Source organism: Lynx canadensis, chromosome C1 (assembly GCF_007474595.2).
Source record: "Lynx canadensis isolate LIC74 chromosome C1, mLynCan4.pri.v2, whole genome shotgun sequence".
Classification (NCBI taxonomy): Eukaryota; Metazoa; Chordata; class Mammalia; order Carnivora; family Felidae; genus Lynx; species Lynx canadensis.
Genome location: NC_044310.1, coordinates 172,851,481 through 172,870,968, shown reverse-complemented (window position 1 = coordinate 172,870,968; position 19,488 = coordinate 172,851,481). Strand labels below are relative to the sequence as shown.

General features: G+C 36.7%; 1 protein-coding gene across 1 annotated transcript in view; it reads right to left on the bottom strand.

Annotated features, from left to right (window-relative positions):
* Nucleotides 1-19,488, bottom strand: part of FSIP2 (fibrous sheath interacting protein 2) — a 97,396-nt gene that overhangs the window by 11,064 nt on the left and 66,844 nt on the right. The gene's annotated exons all lie outside the window — the stretch shown is intronic.

The window sequence follows — 19,488 nt, the reverse complement described above, 5'->3', positions numbered from 1 at the left end:
TTTTCAATTCTTTTGGGTATATATCCTGACAATAGTTATCCTAATGAGTGTGAAATAGCATTTTATTGTGATTTTTATTTGCATTTACCTAACGATTAGTGATGTTGAGCGTCGTTTCATGTACTTATTGCCCATTTGTATATTTTTTGAAGAAATATCTATTCAAATCCTTTGCCCAATTTTTAATCAGGTTGTTTGATTTTTTTATTGTTACTGAATTACAGGAGTTCTCTATATATTCTGGGTAGCAACCCCTAATTAGATATATGATTTGCAAGTATTTTCTCCTATTCTATGAGTTGACTTTTCACTCTGTCCTTTGAAGCACAAAAAATTGTAATTTTGGTGAAGTCCAGTATATCTAATTTTTGTCGTTGTTGTTCTTTCTTGTGTTTTTAGTGTCATATCCAAGAAATTATTGCCAAATCCAATGCCATGAAGCTTCCCCCCCCCCCCCCGTTTTCTTATAAGAGGTCTATAGTTTTACTTAGGTCTTTTATTCATTTTGAGTTAATTTTCACATATGGTGTAAGGGAAGGGTCTAACTTCATTTTTGTGTGTGTGGTTAGTTTTCTCAACACCGTTTTAAGAATGTTCTTTTCCCATTAAGTGGCCTTGGCATGCTTATCAACAATCATTTGGTCATAAATGAAAGATTTGTTTGTATGCTTTTTATTTTATTTCATTGTTTTTTATGTCTGTTTTTATGTCAGTACCATACTGTTTTCATTACCATGTCTTTGCAGTAAGTTCTTAAATCAGTAAGTCCAACTTTGTTCTTACTTTTCAAGATTGTTTTGGTTATTAGGAGTCCCTATATAAAATTTAGTAAGAATTTTTTATATAAAAATATTTTGGAATGAATCTTTTCTGTATCTACAAAAAATGCCATCAAATGCAATTCTTATAAAATGCTGATCTGTAGAATACTGTGTAATATTGACATCTTAACCACAGTGAATATTCCAATCCATGAATTATTAAATTATTTTTTTTAATTTGAGTATAACTGACACAGAATGTTACATTAGTTTCAGGTGTACAGCCCACAAGTTTATACATTATGCTATGTTTACGGCTATTGTAGTTACCATCTGCCCCCATCCAATGCTATTAAAATATCAATGATTATATTCCTTATGCTGTGCCTTTTATTCCTGTGATTTATTCATTCCATAAGTCAAAGTCTGTAGCTTCCAGTCATCTTTACCCCCTCCCTTTTGACAAGCATCAGTTTGTTCTCTGTCTTGAATTTATAGGTCTAATTCTGCTTTTTGTTTATTCATATTTTTATTAGATTCTACTTATGAGTAAAAATATGTTGTCTTTCTCAGTCTGACTTATTTCACTTAGCATAATCTTTCCATTAATTTTTGTCTCCTTCCTTTTCCTTCAGGAATGTTCACTTATAGTTTTTACTTTTCCTTTGGGATTGTTCATTGTCAGTACATAGAAATGTGATTGAGGGGCCCCTGGGTGGTTCAGTCGGTTGAGCGTCCGACTTCAGCTCAGGTCATGATCTCGCAGTTCGTAAGTTTGAGCCCCACGTTGGGCTCTGTGTTGACAGCTTGGAGCCTGGAACCTGCTTCAGATTCTGTGTCTCCCTCTCTCTGCCCCTTCCCAGCTCATGCTCTGTCTCTCTCTGTCTCTCAAAAATGAATAAACATTGGGGAAAAAAAAATAAATGTGATTGATTTTTCTATATTGATTTTGTATCCAACAACTTTGATGAATTCATTTACTCGTTTTTTTTTTTAATTTTAAATATTTATTTTTGAGAGAGAGAGAGAGAGAGAGAGAGAGAGAGAGAGAGAGAGAGAGAGAGAGAGAGAAAACAAGTGTGTGAAAGAATCTGAAGCAGGCTCCAAGCTCTGAGCTTTCAGCACAGAGCTGGACATGGGCCTCGGACCCACGAACTGTGAGATCATGATCTGAGCCAAAGTCAGACACTTAACTGACTGAGCCACCCAGGTGGCCCTGAATTCATTTATTCTAAATTTTTTTTTTCTTTTTGTATGGACTCTTTAGGGTTTTCTACATATAAGATAATGTTATCTGTGAACAGAGATCATTGTGCGTCTTATCTTCCAATTTAGATGCCTTTTATGTCTTTTTAAGTGCTCTGACTAGGACTTCCAGTATGTTGAATAGAAGTGTAAGACTGGGCAATTTTGTTTCCAATCGTAGAGGAAACTCCTTCAGGCTTCCACCCTAAGTAAAATATTAGTTCTAGGTTTTCCACATATGGCTATCATTACTTTGAAGTAATTTCCTTCTATTCCGAGTTTGTTGAGTGTTATCATGAAAAAGTATTGACTTTTGTTAAATGTTTTTTTCTGCATTAATTTAGATCAGAGATGTGTGTTCTTCATCTTGTTCTATGTTGTATTAAATGGGCTGATTTCTATATGTTGAACCTCCCTTGTATTTCTGGGATAAATCTCACTTGAGTCCTGGTGTAAAATGTTTTAATGTGCTGTTGCATTCTGTTTGCCAGGATTTTGCTAAAGATTTTTGCATCAATATTCAGCAGGGATGTTAATCTGTAGTTTTCTTGTAGTGCCTTTTTCTAGGTTTTGGTATCGAAGTAATGCTAGCCTCATGAGTTTGGAAATAGTCCCTTCTATCCAATTTTTTGACAAGAGTTTAAGGAGGATTGATGTTAATTCCCCCTTAAATGTTCGCTAGAATTCACCATTCACTAGTGAAACCATCTGGTCCTGAGATTTTCTCTGTTAGGTTTTTGATTACTGATTCAATCTCCTTACTAGTCTGTTCAGATTTTCTATTTTTTTTTTTTTTTTCATGATTCAGTTTCAGTGGTCATGTATTCCTGGGAATTTATCAATTTCCTCTCAGTTATCCAATTTGTTGGTGTATAATTGTTCATAATACTCACTTATAATCCTTTTTATTTCTGTAAAATAAATGGTAATGTCCCTTTTTTCATTAATAGTTTTAGGTTTTTGAGTCTTCTATTTTTTTCCAGAGGCCATCTTGCAATAATTTTGTCAATTTTGTTGGTGGTTTTGAGGAACTAACTCTAGGTTTCACTGATTTTCTCTATTGTTTTTCTATTTTGTATTTTGCTTATCTCTGCTTTGTATTATTTTCTTCCTTATCCTCGTTTTGACTTTAGCTTGTTTTTCTTCTTTTATTTAAGATATAAAGGTAAGTTATTGTTATAAGATCTTTATTAATGAATTTACACCTATAAATTTCCCTCTTAGAACTACTTTCACTCTATCCCATAAGTTTTAGTATATTGTTTTCATTTTCATTTGTCTCAAGTATTTTCTAATTTCCTGAGTGATTTCTTCTTTGACCCATTGGTTGTTTAAGAATGTATTGTTTTGGGCACCTGGGTGGCTCAATCGGTTAAGCATCCAACTTCCACTCAGGTCATGATCTCACAGTTTGTGAGTTCCAGCCCCGCATCCGGCTCTGTGCTGACAGCTCAGAGCCTGGAGCCTGCTTTGGATTCTGTGTTTCCCCTCTCTCTCTGCCCCTCCCCGACTCACACTCTGTGTCTCTCTGTCCCAAAAATAAATTTTCCAGTTCTGTTGCTATTAAATTCTAAATTCATTCCATTGTGATTGAAAGGATACAGCGTATAATTTTAATATTTTACAATTTATGAACACTTGTTTTGTGATCTATATGTGGTATCCTGATCACCCAGCCTATGTTCTATGCTGGATAATGTTCCATGTACACTTGAGAAAAATATGCATTCTGCTGTTGTTGGGTGAAGTGTTCTGTATAGGTCTGTTAGTTCCAACGGATCTATAGTGTTGTTTTAGTCCTCCATATATTCCATCTGGATGTTCTGTCCACTATTGAAAGTAGTCTATTAAAGTCCTCTATTACTGTTGTTTCTCTCTTCAAATTTGTCAGTGTTTGCTTCATCTATTTTGGAACTCTCAAGTTTGTTTCGTATATGTTTATATTAGTTATGTCTTCTTATTGAATGAACCCTTTTATCATTATAATAATGTTGTCTCTTGTTTTTCACTTAAAGTCTATTTTGTTTGATATTGGTATAGCTAACCTTGCACTCATTCAGTTTGTCTTTGCTTGGGGTATCTTTTCCCACCTGTGTGTATCTTTATTTCTAAAGTGAGTCTCTTATAAACAATATATACAGATCTTCTTTGACTTATGAAGGGGTTAGTCCTGAAAAACCCATTATAAGTTGAAAATATCATAAATAAAAAATGCATTTAATATACCTAAACTACTGAACATCATAGATTAGCCTAGTCTACCTTAAACATGCTGAAAAAACATTAGTATACAGTTGGGCAAAATCGTCTAAAACAATGCATATTTTATAATAGAGTGTTAAATATTTCTTGTAATTTATTGAGTACTTAACTGAGAGTGAAAAACAGAATGATTATATGTGTACGGAATAGTTGTTCATATATTGGTTGTTTACCCTCATGATTGTGTGGGTGACTGGGAGTTGTGGCCCACTGCTTCTTCCCAGTATCACAAGAGAGTATTGTACAGTGTATTGCTAGCCTGAGAAGAGCTCAAAATTCAAAATTCAAAGTACAAGTTTTTACGGAATGGGTATTACTTTTGCACTATCAGCAAGTCAAAAAATCGTAAGTTGCACCATCATAAGTTAGAGACTATCTGTAGTTGGATATTCTTTTTGAAGTTCCTTCTATTAATCTGTGTTTTTTTTAAGCATTTAGTCCATTTATACTAAATTACTGATAGGGAAGCACTACTTTTGTCATTTGGTTAGTTTTTTTCTGTATGTCTTATAGCTTTTTTATCCCTCATTTCCTTCACTGCTGCCTTCCTTTGTGGTAGTTGATATTTTGCAGATACACAGTTGGTTCCCTTTGCATTTTATTTCAGGAATAGTCTATAGATATCTTCTTTGTTGTTAGCATAGGGATTACATACAGAATCCTAAAATGATGACAAATTGACACCAGTTTAACTTCAATTGTATACAAAACTCTACTCCTTTTAGATTAACCCCCTTTCCTTCATGTTTTTGTTGTCCCCAGTAATGTCTTTACATCTTTTGTACCCATCTGCAGAGGTTTATACTTATTTTTGTATTTATCTTTTAAATCTTGTAGAAAACAAAGAGTGGAGTTATTAAGCAAAATGATAATACTGGTTTTTACATATATGTCCATGTATTTACCTTTGCTAGAGAATTTTATATTTTTATATGGCTTTGAGTCACTGTTTAGCATCTCTTACTTTCAACTTGAAGGACTTCTTTTAGGATTTCTTCTGTACCGTGTCTGGTGGTAATAAAATTCTTGTTTTTGTCTTTTTTTTATCTTATAATGTGTTTATTTCTCTTTAATTTATAAAGAGTATTTTTGCTAGTTATAGAGTTTTCATTTGATATTTTTCTTTCTTTCAGGCCTTTAAATATATCATTCACTGCCTTTTGACTTGCAAGCTTTCTTCTGAAAATTTCCCCGAGTGTTCTGTGGGGATTTCTTATAGACAATGACAAGTCATTTCTCTCTTGATGCTTTCAGGATTCCCTTTTTATCTTTGGCTCTTGGCACTTTGATTTCAATATGTCTTGGTTTCGTCTCTGTATATCTATGCTACTTGGAGTTCATTAAGCTTATTGTATTTGTATACTCATGACATTTTGCAAATATGGGGAGGTTTTAAAGATCATTTCCTCAAATAATCACCCTGCCCTTTTCTCTCCTTCTTCTGGAAATCCCGTGATACATATATTGATATGTTTGATGGTATCCCATAGGTTCCTCAAGTTCTATTCACTTTAGTCTATCTTTTTTTGCTCCCCAGATTCCACAATTTCAAATGACTTGTGTTCATGTTCTCTTCTGTCTGAGTCTGCTCTTAAACCCATCTAGTGAAATTTAAATTCAGTTATACTTTTCAGCTCCAGAACTTCTCTTTGGTTCTTTTTTAGAAGTTATATTTCTGTTTGTTTTTATTCTCATATTGCTCATATACTTCCCAATTTTCTTTAGTTCTTTGTGTTTTCCTATAACTTTTGAACATATTTAAGATAGTTATTTTAAAGTCTGTTGTATATGTCCAATTGTGTGCTTCTTCATGGACATTTTCTGGACATTTGTTTAGTTTCTTTAAATGGGACCTCTTTCCATGTTTCTTTGTATGTATAGTGAACTTATGTTGAAATTTAGGCATTTGAAGAAACAACTACCTCTCCCAGTTTTTAGAGATTGGTGTGGAAGCCCTTTACTAATTAACAGGACTCAACCTTGAGAACAATCTGAGGCAGAACCTTAAGATTTTATATCTTTTCTCAGCATACATCCTTTTGGTCCTATGTATATGCTTTCTTTTTTCAATTTGTCTGATCTGGTTTTGTTTTTGTTTTTGTTTTATTTTTGCTTATTTTGAAAAATAATTTTATTTTATTTTGTTTCATCATAATAAATGTACTCTTTAATCCTCATCCCATATTATCCCCTTTTGGTAACCATTGGTTTGTTCTCTATAGTTAAGGGTATTTCTTGGTTTGTCTCTCTCTCTCTCTCTCTTTTTTTCCCATTTGCTTATTGGTTTTGCTTCTTAAATTACAGAGGTGAGCGAGATAATATGGTATTTGTCTTTCTCTGACTGGCTTATTTTGTTCAGCATCGTACTTTCTAGTTCCGTTAATGTTATTGTATGTGTCTTTTTTTTTTTTTTAATAAGCTCTAGACCCAAATGGGGCTCAAACTCACAAACCTGAGATCAAGAGTTGTATGCTCTAACAGTTGAGCCAGCCAGGCACCCCTGTTCATTTTATTGCAAATGGCAAGATTCCATTCTTTTTTATGGCTGAATAATATATGTGTGTGTATATATACATATATATATGTGTATATATATATATATATATATATACACGTGTGTGTGTATATATACATATATATGCGTGTATACACACACACACACACACACACACACACACCACCTTTTCTTTATCCACTCATCTATCAGTGGATACTTGGGCTGCTTCTACAGTTTGGCTACTGTAAACAATACTGCAATAAACATAGGGGTGCATGTTTCCTTTGAATTAGTGTTTCTGTATTTTTTGGGTAAATACCCAGTAGTTCAGTTCCTGGATTGTAGGGTAGTTCTATTTTTAATTTTTTGAGTAACCGCCATACAGTTTTCTACAATGGCTGCACCAATTTGCATTCCCACCAACAGTGCAAGAGAGTTCCTTTTTATCCACATCCTCACCAACACTTGTTTCTTGTGTTTTTGATTATAGCCATTCTGGCAGGTGTAAGGTGATATCTCATTGAGGTTTTTTTTTTGAATTTCCCTGATGATAAGTAATGTTGAGCTTTTCATGTGTCTGTTGGCCTTCGGTATGTCTTCTTTGGAGAAATAAGTGTTCATGTCTTCTGCCCATTTTTAATTTGCTTATTTATTTGTTTTTGGCTGTTGAGTTTTATAAGTTCTTTATATATTTTGGATACTGATCCATTATCTGACATGGCATTTGCAAATATCTTCTCCCATTCAGTAGGTTTCCATTTCGTTTTTTTGGTTGTTTCTTTTGCTGTGCAAAAATGTTTTATTTTGATGTAGACACAATATTTATTTTTGCTTTTATTTCCCTTGCCTCAGAAGACATATCTAGAAAAAGGTTGCTATCGCCAATGTCAGAGAGATTACTGCCTGTCCTCTCTTCAAGGATTTTTATGGTTTCAGGTCTCACATTTAGGTCTTTAATCCATTTTGGGCTTTTTTTGTGTGTATGGTGACAGAAAGTTGTTCAGTTTCTTTCTTTTGCATGTTGCTGTCCAATTTTCCCAACACTATTTGTTGAACAGACTGTCTTTTTTCCCATTGGATATTCATTTTTACTTTGTCAAAGATTAATCATATAATTGCAGGTTTATTTCTGGGTTTTCTGCTCTATTCTGTTGATCTATGTGTGCATTTTTATGTCAGTAACATACTGTTTTAATTACTACCACTTTGCAACATAACTTGAAATCTGGAATTGTGATATCTTCAGTTTGTTTTTCTTTTTAGTATTGCTTTGGCAATTTGAAGTCTTTTGTGGCTCTGTACAAATTTTAGGATGGTTTGTTTTAGCTCTGTGAAAAATGATGGTGGTGTTTTGATAGGGATTGAATTAAATTTGTAGATTGTTTTGGGTAGCCCAGACATTCTAACAATATTTGTTCTTTCAACCCATGAGTATGGAATTCTTTTCCACTTCTTTGCATTACCTTAAATTTCTTTCATCAGTGTTTTATAGTTTTCAGAGTATAGGTCTTTCACTTCTTTGGTTAAGTTTATTCCAAGACATATTATTGTTTTTGGTGCAGTTGTAAATGGGATTGTTTTCTTAATTTCATTTTCTGCTGCTTCATTATTAGTATATAGGAATGCAACATATTTCTTCACATTGATTTTGTATCCTGCAACTTTGCTGAATTCATTTATCAGTTCTAGTCTTTTCTTGGTGGAGTTTTGATGGTTTTCTATTTATAAGATCATGCCATCTGCAAATAGTGACAGTTTTACTTCTTCCTTACCAATTTGGACTCCTTATATCTCTTTTTGTTGTCTACTTGCTATGGCTAGGAGTTCCAGTAATTTGTTGAATAAAAGTGAAAGAGTGGATATGTTTGTCTTATTCCTGACCTTAGGGGGAAACACCCAGTTTTGCACCATTGAGTATGATGTTGGCTGTGGGTTTTTCATATAAGGCCTTTATTATGTTGAGATATGTTCCATCTAGACCTACTATGCAGAGTTTTTATCATGAATGTGTGTTGTACTTTGTCAAATGCTTTTTCTGTATTGACTGAAGTGATCATATGGTTCTTATCCTTTCTCTTATTGATGTGATGTATCATGTTGATGGCTTTGTGCATATTAAACCACCCTTGCGTCCTAGGAATAAATTCCACTTGATTGTGGTATATGATTTTTTACATTATTGTTGGATTTGTTTTGCTTGTATTTTCTTGGCGACTTTACATCACTATTCATGAGAGATATTAGCCTGTAGTTCCTTTCATGTGGTGTCTTTATCTGGTTTTAGTATCAGGCTGATGCTGGCCTCATGGAATGAATTTGGATGTTTACCTTCCTCTTGTATTTTTTGGAATAGTTTAACAAGAATGTGTATTAACGCTTCTTAAATGTTTGTAGAATTTGCCCGTGAAGCTACCTGGTCCTGGGTTTTTGTTTTGTGGGAGGTTTTTTTTTTATTTTATTATTACTGATTCAGTTTCATTGCTAGTGATTGGTCTGTTCAAATTTTCTATTTCTTCCTGCTTTAGTTTTGGTAGGCTATATGTTTCTAGGAATTTATCCATTTCTTGTAAGTTGTCCAAGTTTTTGGCATTTAGGTTTTCATAATATTCTGTTAAAATTGTTTGTATTTCTGTAGTGTTGGTTGTTATTTTTCATCTTTCATTATTAATTTTGTTTCTTTGGGATATCTTTTTTTAAATGAATCTTCCTAGAGGTTATGATCTTTTCTTTTTTTAAAAATATATATTTATTTTTGAAAGAGAGAGACAGAGTGTGAGTGGGAGAGGGGCAGTGAGAGAGGGAGACAGAACCTAAAGCAGGCTCCAAGCTCTGAGCTGTCAGCACAGACTGATGTGTGACTTGAAATCATGGACCACAATATCATGACCTGAGCTGAAGTCTGATGCTTAACCAACTGAGCCATCAAGGCACTCCTGTTGATCTTTACAAAGAACAAGCTCCTGGTTTCATTGAACTACTCTTTTTTCTTTCTTTTCTTTTCTTTCTTTCTTTCTTTTTTTTTAAATATGAAATTTATTCTCAAATTGGTTTCCATACAACACCAAGTGCTCATTCCAACAGGTGCCCTCCTCAATACTTATCACCCACCCTCCCCTCCCTCCCACACCCCCCATCAACCCTCAGTTTGTTCTCAGTTTTTAAGAGTCTCTTATGTTTTGGCTCCCTCCCTCTCTAACCTCTTTTTTTTTTCCATTCCCCTCCCCCATGGTCTTCTGTTAAGTTTCTTAGGATCCACATAAGACCATATTTCATTCTTTCTCATTGCCACGTAGTATTCCATTGTGTATATAAACCACAATTTCTTTATCCATTCATCAGTTGATGGACATTTAGGCTCTTTCCATAATTTGGCTATTGTTGAGAGGGCTGCTATAAACTATGGGGTACAAGTGCCCCGATGCATCAGCACTCCTGTATCCCTTCGGTAAATTCCTAGCAGTGCTATTGCTGGGTCATAGGGTAGATCTATTTCTAATTTTTTGAGGAACCTCCACACTGTTTTCCAGAGTGGCTGCACCAGTTTGCATTCCCAGCAATAGTGCAAGACGGTTTCCATTTCTTCACATCCTCGCCAGCATCTATAGTTCTCCTGATTTGTTCATTTTAGCCACTCTGACAGGCATGAGGTGATATCTCAGTGTGGTTTTGATTTGTATTTCCCTGATAAGGAGTGAAGTTGAGCATCTTTTCATGTGCCTGTTGGCCATCTGGATGTCTTCTTTAGAGAAGTGTCTATTCATGTTTTCTGCCCATTTATTCACTGGATTATTTGTTTTTTGGGTGTGGAGTTTGGTGTGCTCTTTATAGATTTTGGATACTAGCCCTTTGTTCGATATGTCATTTGCAAATATCTTTTTCCATTCCATTGGTTGCCTTTTAGTTTTGTTGATTGTTTCCTTTGCAGTGCAGAAGCTTTTTATCTTCATGAGGTCCCAATAGTTCATTTTTGCTTTTAATTCCCTTGCCTTTGGAGATGTGTCAAGTAAGAAATTGCTGCGGCTGAGGTCACAGAGGTTTTCTCCTGCTTTCTCCTCTAGGGTTTTGATGGTTTCTTGTCTCACATTCAGGTCCTTTATCCATTTTGAGTTTATTGAACGCAAACTCCATTGAGTTTATTGAATGGTGTAAGAAAGTGATCTAGTTTCATCCTTCTGCATGTTGCTGTCCAGTTCTCCTAGCACCATTTGTTAAAGAGACTGTCTTTTGTCCATTGAATATTCTTTCCTGCTTTGTCAAAGATTAGTTGGCCATATGTTTGTGGGTCTAGTTCTGGGGTTTCTATGCTATTCCATTGGTCTATGTGTCTGTTTTTGTGCCAATACCATGCTGTCTTGATGATTACAGCTTTGTAGTAGAGGTTAAAGTCTGGGATTGTGATGCCTCCTGCTTTGGTCTTCTTCAAAATTACTTTCGCTACTTGGGTTCTTTTGTGGTTCCATATAAATTTTAGGATTGCTTGTTCTAACTTCGAGAAGAATGCTGGTGCAATTTTGATTGGGATTGCATTGAATGTGTAGATTGCTTTGGGTAGTATTGACATTTTAACAATACTTATTCTTCCAATCCATGAGCACAGAATGTTTTTCCATTTCTTTATACCTTCTTCAATTTCCTTCATAAACTTTGTATAGTTTTCAGCATACAGATCTTTCACATCTTTGGTTAGGTTTATCCCTAGGTATTTTATGCTTCTTGGTGCAATTGTGAATGGGATAAGTTTCTTTATTTGTCTTTCTGTTGCTTCATTATTAGTGTATAAGAATGCAACTGATTTCTGTACATTAATTTTGTATCCTGTGACTTTGCTGAATTCATGTATCAGTCTAGCAGACTTTTGGTGGAGTCTATCAGGTTTTCCATGTATAATATCATGTCATCTGCAAAAAGTGAAAGCTTAACTTCATCTTTGCCAATTTTGATGCCTTTGATTTCCTTTTATTGTCTGATTGCTGATGCTAGAACTCCCAACACTATGTTAAACAACAGTGGTGAGAGTGGACATCCCTGTCGTGATCCTGATCTCAGGGAAAAAGCTCTCAGTTTTTCCCCATTGAGGATGATATTGGCTGTGGCCTTTTCATAAATGGCTTTTATGATGTTTAAGTATGTTCCTTCTATCCCGACTTTCTCGAGGGATTTTATTAAGATGCTGAATTTTGTCAAATGCTTTTTCTGCATCAATTGACAGGATGATATGGTTCTTATCTTTTCTTTTATTAATGTGATGTATCACGTTGATTGATTTGCGAATGTTGAACCAGCCCTGCATCCCAGGAATGAATCCCACTTGATCATGGTGTATAATTCTTTTTATATGCTGTTGAATTCGATTTGCTAGTATCTTATTGAGAATTTTTGCATCCATATTCATCAGGGGTATTGGTCTGTAGTTCTCTTCTTTTACTGGGTCTCTGTCTGGTTTAGGAATCAAAGTAATACTGGCTTCATAGAATGAGTCTGGAAGTTTTCCTTCCCTTTCTATTTTTTGGAACAGCTTGAGAAGGATAGGTATTATCTCTGCTTTAAATGTCTGGTAGAATTCCCCTGGGAAGCCATCTGGTCCTGGACTCATTTGTTGGGAGGTTTTTGATATCTGATTCAATTTCTTCCCTGGTTATGGGTCTGTTTGTTTTCTATTTCTTCCTGTTTGAGTTTTGGAAGTGTGTGGTTGCTTAGGAATTTGTCCATTTCTTCCAGGTTGTCCAATTTGTTGGTATATAATTTTTCATAGTATTCCCTGATTATTGCTTGTATTTCTGAGGGATTGGTTGTAATAATTCCATTTTCATTCATGATTTTATCTATTTGGGTCATCTCCCTTTTCTTTTTGAGAAGCCTGGCTAGAGGTTTATCAATTTTGTTTATTTTTTCAAAAAACCAACTCTTGGTTTCATTGATCTGCTCTACAGTTTCTTTAGATTGTATGTTGTTTATTTCTGCTCTGATCTTTATTATCTTTCTTCTTCTGCTGGGTTTAGGGTATCTTTGCTGTTCTGCTTCTATTTCCTTTAAGTGTGCTGTTAGATTTTGTATTTGGGATTTTTCTTGTTTCTTGAGATAGGCCTGGATTGCAATGTATTTTCCTCTCAGGACTGCCTTCGCTGCATCCCAAAGCATTTGGATTGCTGTATATTCATTTTCATTTGTTTCTGTATATTTTTTCATTTCTTCTCTAATTGCCTGGTTGACCCATTCATTCTTTAGTAGGGTGTTGTTTAACCTCCATGCTTTTGGAGGTTTTCCAGACTTTTTCCTGTGGTTGATTTCAAGCTTCATAGAATTGTGGTCTGAAAGTATGCATGGTATGATCTCAATTCTTTTATACTTATGAAGGGCTGTTTTGTGACCCAATATGTGATCTGTCTTGGAGAATGTTCCATATGCACTTGAGAAGAAAGTGCATTCTGTTGCTTTGGGATGCAGAGTTTTAAATATATCTGTAAAGTCCATCTGATCCATTGTATCGTTCAGGGGCCTTGTTTCTTTATTGAACCTGTGTCTAAATGATCTGTCCATTGTTGTAAGTGGAGTATTAATGTCCCCTTTAATTACCACATTCTTATCAATAAGATTGCTTACATTTGTGATTGTTTTACATATCTGGGGGCTCCTGTATTCAGTTCATAGACATTTATAATTGTTAACTCTTCCTGATGGATAGACCCTGTGATTATTATATAATGCCCTTCTTCATCTCTTGTTACAGCCTTTAATTTAAAGTCTAGTTTGTCTGATATAAGTATGGCTTCTCCAGCTTTGTTTTGACTCCCAGTGGCATGATAAATAGTTCTCCATCCCCTCACTCTTAATCTGAAGGTGTCCTCAGGTCTAAAATGAGTCTCTTGTAGACAGCAAATAGATGGGTCTTGCTTTTTTATCCATTCTGATATGTCTTTTGGTTGGCGCATTTAGTTCATTTACATTCAGTGTTATATTGAAAGATATGGGTTTAGAGTCATTGTGATGTCTGTAGGTTTCATGCTTGTAGTGATGTCTCTGGTACTTTGTGGTCCTTGCAACATTTCACTCACAGAATCCAGCTTAGGATCTTTTGTAGGGCTGGTTTAGTGGTGATGAATTCTTTCAGTTTTTGTTTGTTTTGGAAGACTTTTATCTCTCCTTCTATTCTGAATGACAGACTTGCTGGATAAAGGATTCTCGGCTACATATTTTTTTCTGTTCATCATGTTGAAGATTTCCTGCCATTCCTTTCTGGCCTGCCAAGTTTCAGTAGATAGGTCTTCCACTAGTCTTATTGGTCTCCCTTTATATGTTAGAGTGTGTTTATTCCTAGCTGCTTTCAGAATTTTCTCTTTATCTTTGTATTTTGCCAGTTTCACTATGATATGTTGAGAAGAAAATCGATTCAAGTTACATCTGAAGGGAGTTCTCTGTGCCTCTTGGATTTCAATGCCTTTTTCCTTCCCCAGATCAGGGAAGTTCTCAGCTATGATTTGTTCAAGTACATCTTCAGCCCCTTTCTCTCTCTTCCTCTTCTGGAATTCCTATTATACGGATATTGTTCCGTTTCACTGCATCACTTAGTTCTCTAATTCTCCCCTCATACTCCTGGATTTTTTAATCTTTTTTTCAGCCCCTTCTTTTCCCATAATTTTATCTCCTAATTCACCTAGTCTCTCCTCTGCCTCTTCAATCCGAGCTGTGGTCACCTCCATTTTATTTTGCACCTCATTTATAACATTTTTTAACTCCTCATGACTATTTCTTAGTCCCTTGATCTCTGTAGCAATAGATTCTCTGCTGTCCTCTAAACTTTTTTCAAGCCCAGCCATTAATTTTATGACTATGAATCTAAATTCTTGTTCTGTTATATTGCTTAAATTGTTTTTGATCAATTCATTAGCTGTTGCTACTTCCAGCAGTTTCTGTTGAAGAGAATTCTTCCATTTTGTCATTTTGGATAGTCCCTGGGGTGGCGTGGAACTGCAGGGCACTTCCTCTGTGCTCTCTGGAGTAATTTGCGTTGGTGGGCGGGGCCGCAGTCAGACCTGATGTCTGTCCCCAGCCCAGCACTGGGGACACAGTCAGACTGGTGTGTACCTTATCTTTCCCTCTCCCAGGGGCTGACTTACTGTGGAGTGCTGTGTCCCCTGTCTGGGCTACTTGCACACTGCCAGGCTTGTGGTGCTGCTTTCATGGGGTCTGGCGTATTAGCTGGAATGGATCCACAAGGTGCACAGGGGCGGGAGGGGTAGGTTTAGCTCGCTTTGCCATCGGTGGTCCCCTGCGGGAGAGGCCCTGCAGCACCAGGGAGGGAGGCCGACCAGTCAGAGGGATAGATCCACAGAAGTACAGCGTTGGGTGTTTGTGAAGTGCAAGCAAGTTTGGTGATGGGAACTGGTTCCCTTTAGGATTTTGCCTGGGGGATGGGTGAGGGAGATGGGCAAGGGAGATGGCGCTGGCCAGCGTCTTTGTTCCCTGCGGAGCTGAGCTCTGTCTTCCAGGGCTCAACACCTCTCCCTCCTGGTGTCCTTTCACTCTCCCCCTCTCCGAGCAGAGCTGTTGACTTATAACATTCCAGATGTTAAGTCCCGCTGGCTGTCAGAACTCACTCCGTCCGGCCCTTCCACTTTGCAAGTCAGACTTGGGGGTTCTGCCTTGCCTGGCGGGCTGCCCATCCACCCCCACCCCCACCCCAGCTCCCTCCCACCAGTCTGTGTAGCGCACACCACCTCCGCCCTTCCTAGCCTCTTCCGTGGGCCTCTTGTCTACGTTTGGCTCTGGAGAGTCCGTTCTGCTAGTCTTCTGGCAGTTTTCTAGGTTATTTAGGCAGATGTGGGTGGAATCTAAGTGATCAGCAGGACACGGTGAGCCCAGTGTCCTCCTACTTCTTTCTTTCTGCCATCTTCTCTCCTCCTACTTCTTTCTTTCCTTCTTTTTCTTTCTTTCTTCTCTCTCTCTTTCTCTCTCTTTCTTTCCTTCTTTATTTCTTTCTTTGTTTCTATATCATTTATTTTGGCTCTAAACTTTATTATTTCCTTCCTTCTATTAAGGTTAGGTTGTTTATTTGAGATTTTCCTTGTTTCTTAAGGGAGGTCTGTGTTGTGACCAACTTCCTTGTTAGAACTACTTTTGCTGCATCCCAAATTTTTGGACCATTTTGTCTTCATTTTCATTTGTTTCCATGTAATTTGTAATTTCTTCTTTGATTTCTTGGTTCACCCATTCATTGTTTAATAGCATATTATTTAACTTCCATATTTGTGGTCTTTCTAGATTTTTTTCTTGTGTTTCATAGTGTTTCATAGTGTTGTGGTCAGAAAAGATGCATGGTATGACTTTGATTTTTTTAAATTTGTTGACACTTGTTTTGTGACCTAATGTGTGATATATTCTGGAAAATGCTCTGTGTATACTTGAAAGGAATGTGTATTATTTTGATGTTTAGGATGGAATGTTCTGAATATGTCTGTTAAATCCATCTGGTCCAGTGTGTTATTCAAAGCTATTGTTTCCTCACTGCTTTTTGGTTTGGATGCTCTGTCCACTGATGTAAGTGGGGTGTTAAAGTCCCTTACTATTATTGTCTTACTATCAGTTATCTCTTTTATGTTTGTTATTAACTGTTTTATGTATTTGAGTGTTTTCATGTTGGGCGTATAAATATTTACAATTGTTATATCCTCTTGTTGGATTGTTGCCTTTCTTATTTTATAATGTCTTTGTCTCTAGTTGTCTTTGTTTTAAAGTCTACTTTGTCAACTATAAGTATTGCTACCCCAGGTTTCTTTTGGCATCCATTTGCATGACAGGTGTTTCTCCATCCCCTCACTTTCAGTCTACTGATGTCTTTTTTTGAAGTGTCTTGTAGGTAGCATATAGATGGGTCTTATTTTTAAATTCATCCCGACACCCTATATGTTTTGATTGGAGCATTTAGTCCATTTACATTCAGAGTAATTATTGATACTTATTTATTGCCACTTTTTTATTTGTTTTGTGATTGTTTCTATATATTTTCTCTGATACTTTCTTCTTTTGCTCTCTTTTATGGTTTGTTGGCTTTCTTTAGTGATACACTTGGATAAGCTTCTCTTTTTTCTTTACATATGTATTACTGGTTTTTGATTTATGGTTACCATTAGGTTTGTATAGGACATCTTATGTATAGAGCAGTCTATATTAAGTTGATGGTGGCTTGTGTTTAAATCTAATTTTTACTCCTTTCCCTCCCATGTTTTAGATATATGGTATCATATTTCATATCCTTTTATTTTTGAATCCCTTGACTGATTTTTACAGAAATATTTATTTTTACTTCTTTTGTGTTTTTTACTTTTCCTAGTCTCACTTATTGTCTTCCTTTCCACTCCAGGTGTCCTTTTTAATATTTCTTGTAAGGTTGGGTTAGTGGTCACTAGTTCCTTTAGTTTTTGTTTGTCTGAGAAACTCTTCATTCCTCCTTCTATTCTGAATGATAGACTTGCTGGATAGAGTGTTCTTGGTTGCAGATGTTTCCCTATCAGCATTTTGAATATATCATGCCAATTCCTTCTGGCCTGCAAAGTTTCTGCTGAAAAATCCACTGATAACATTATGAAGTTTCCCCTTGTATATAACTGTCTTCTTTTCTTTTGCTGCTTTAAAATGTTTTTATCACAGTTTTTTCCATTTTAATTGCTCTGTCTTGGTATGGACCTCCTTGGGTTGAATTGTGGGGGAATCACTGTGACTCTTGGATCTGGATATATGTTTCTTTCCCCAAATTTGGGAAGTTTTCAGCTATATTTCTTCAAATAAATTTTCTGCCCCCTTATCTTTTTCTTCTTCTGAGATCTCTATAATGCAGATGTTATTATACTTGATACTTTCTTAAGTATCAAGTAATCAGTGACTGAGTTCCCTGAGATAATTCTCAGTTTGTGTAATTTTCTTTCTTCTCTTTTTGACAGCTTGATTTCCATTACTCTGTCTTCCAGGTCATTAATTTGTCACATGTGACTAGGTCTGTTTCTATGTGTTAGAAAAGTTAGCCACTCCTTGCTCTTTAATAATCATAGCCTTATGGAGAAGATGTCCTGTAGTGCCCTGCAGTGCAGTATCCTTGTTCCCCAGGGCCTGGCATTTCAGGGGATATCTCTTATGTGTATTGTGTGTGCCCTGCTATTGAGTCTTGGCCTCTTTTTCCTTCAGTCCAATTGTTTGCGGAGGCTGTCTTTGCCTATTGTGGGCAGCAAGATGTGCAATGGTCTGCTTGCAAAATGAGACCTGCCCCTGCTACTGCTGGAACTGAGGTCCTGCAAAATTTGAGAGGTCAAATAATGTGGTATTTACAGGGTTTGTGCTGGTCTTCTGGAGAAGGGGCCTGCAGTACTGAGACTGAGGTTAGCATCACTGGGAAGGGTGGATCTGCTGAAGTATGGGGGGATGCTTGGTGCAAGCAAGTTAGGCAAGAACTGCTGTGTTGTTTCCTGAAGGTGGCCCTTGTTTATGCTGGGGGGAAGGGGAGGGAAATGGCACCTGCTAGCTCCTTTGTTCCTGAGGGGGCCTACCCAAGATCCTTGTGTCTCTGGGCTGTGCTCTGACAAGAGCAGATCATTCTCTCCCCTGTCTGCCCCCTGAATTTTTCAAAATGCTGGTTCTATGCTGTATCTGCATGGGCTGTTTGTCATGCTGTCTCTTTTAGGGCAAGGATGCCACTTCCTAACACCTTCTGAGCTCTATCATAGCCAAACCTGCTGATTTTTAAAATTCCAGACTTTAAGTCCTGCTAGTTTTAAGAACTCATGAAATTTGACTCCTCTTAGTCTCAAAGGCAAATATTACAGAGATTCATTCTCCTCTTTTGTTGGCTTCCCTGTGTGAAAGTCTGTATTCTGCCCTTCTAGGTGCCACCAGTTCCCTCCCTATCACAGAAGCCCATGGTCTGTTTTGTTCGCACACCATGTTTTTACCTTTTCTACCTTATTGATGAGGCCTCTTCCTTGCCTTTAGTTATGGAGTTTCTTGTACCAGTCTTCCTGGTTTAATTATGGCTGGCATGGGTGTTATCTAGTTGTATCCATGGGACAAGATGAGCTTAGGTTCCTCCTAATCTGCCATCTTCTCAGCTGAACTTCAAAGACTCCCTCTGTCTGATATGCTTTTAAACATTTTATTTTCCAGGAATGCTTCCCATCATACTTCTTCTCAGGCCCTTTAATATTCATTACATCCCCCTGCCTGTAAGCTCTTACTCTCAGGTGCATCTGCAGTCCCCTGTGATTTTCATGCACTGTGGCACCCATCAGCTGCCTTCTGTGATTTCAGGCATGGATCCAAACTGTGCCACTGTCTCAGTCTATTTAGGTGAGACAGAAACATTCCCTCAGGCACCCGACAGGTAGGCCAGAACAATGCAAACAAGTTCCAGTCTGCTCTTTCCAACCCAAGGGAGGGAACTGAGAATTGAGCCATTTCTTCCCAACTGTGTCTTGTCACATTGCAGAGAGGATTGGGCAAAGGCAAAGAAAAATCTGTGGAATTTCCTACTGGTTTGAATATGCCTTTTCCTTGATGAGACATTCACTTGGTTGCTGCAGATATTTGACTGCTTGTCAGAGCTCGTATAAAGTTGTTTTATCAGTATGTAGTTGTTTTTTTTTGTTTGTCTTCCTGAGGAAATAAGGGACTGCAGTTTCTTGGTCTGCCATCTTGCTCTAAATTTACATTTATTTGATGTTATCTGTGCCTTCTGTCTTC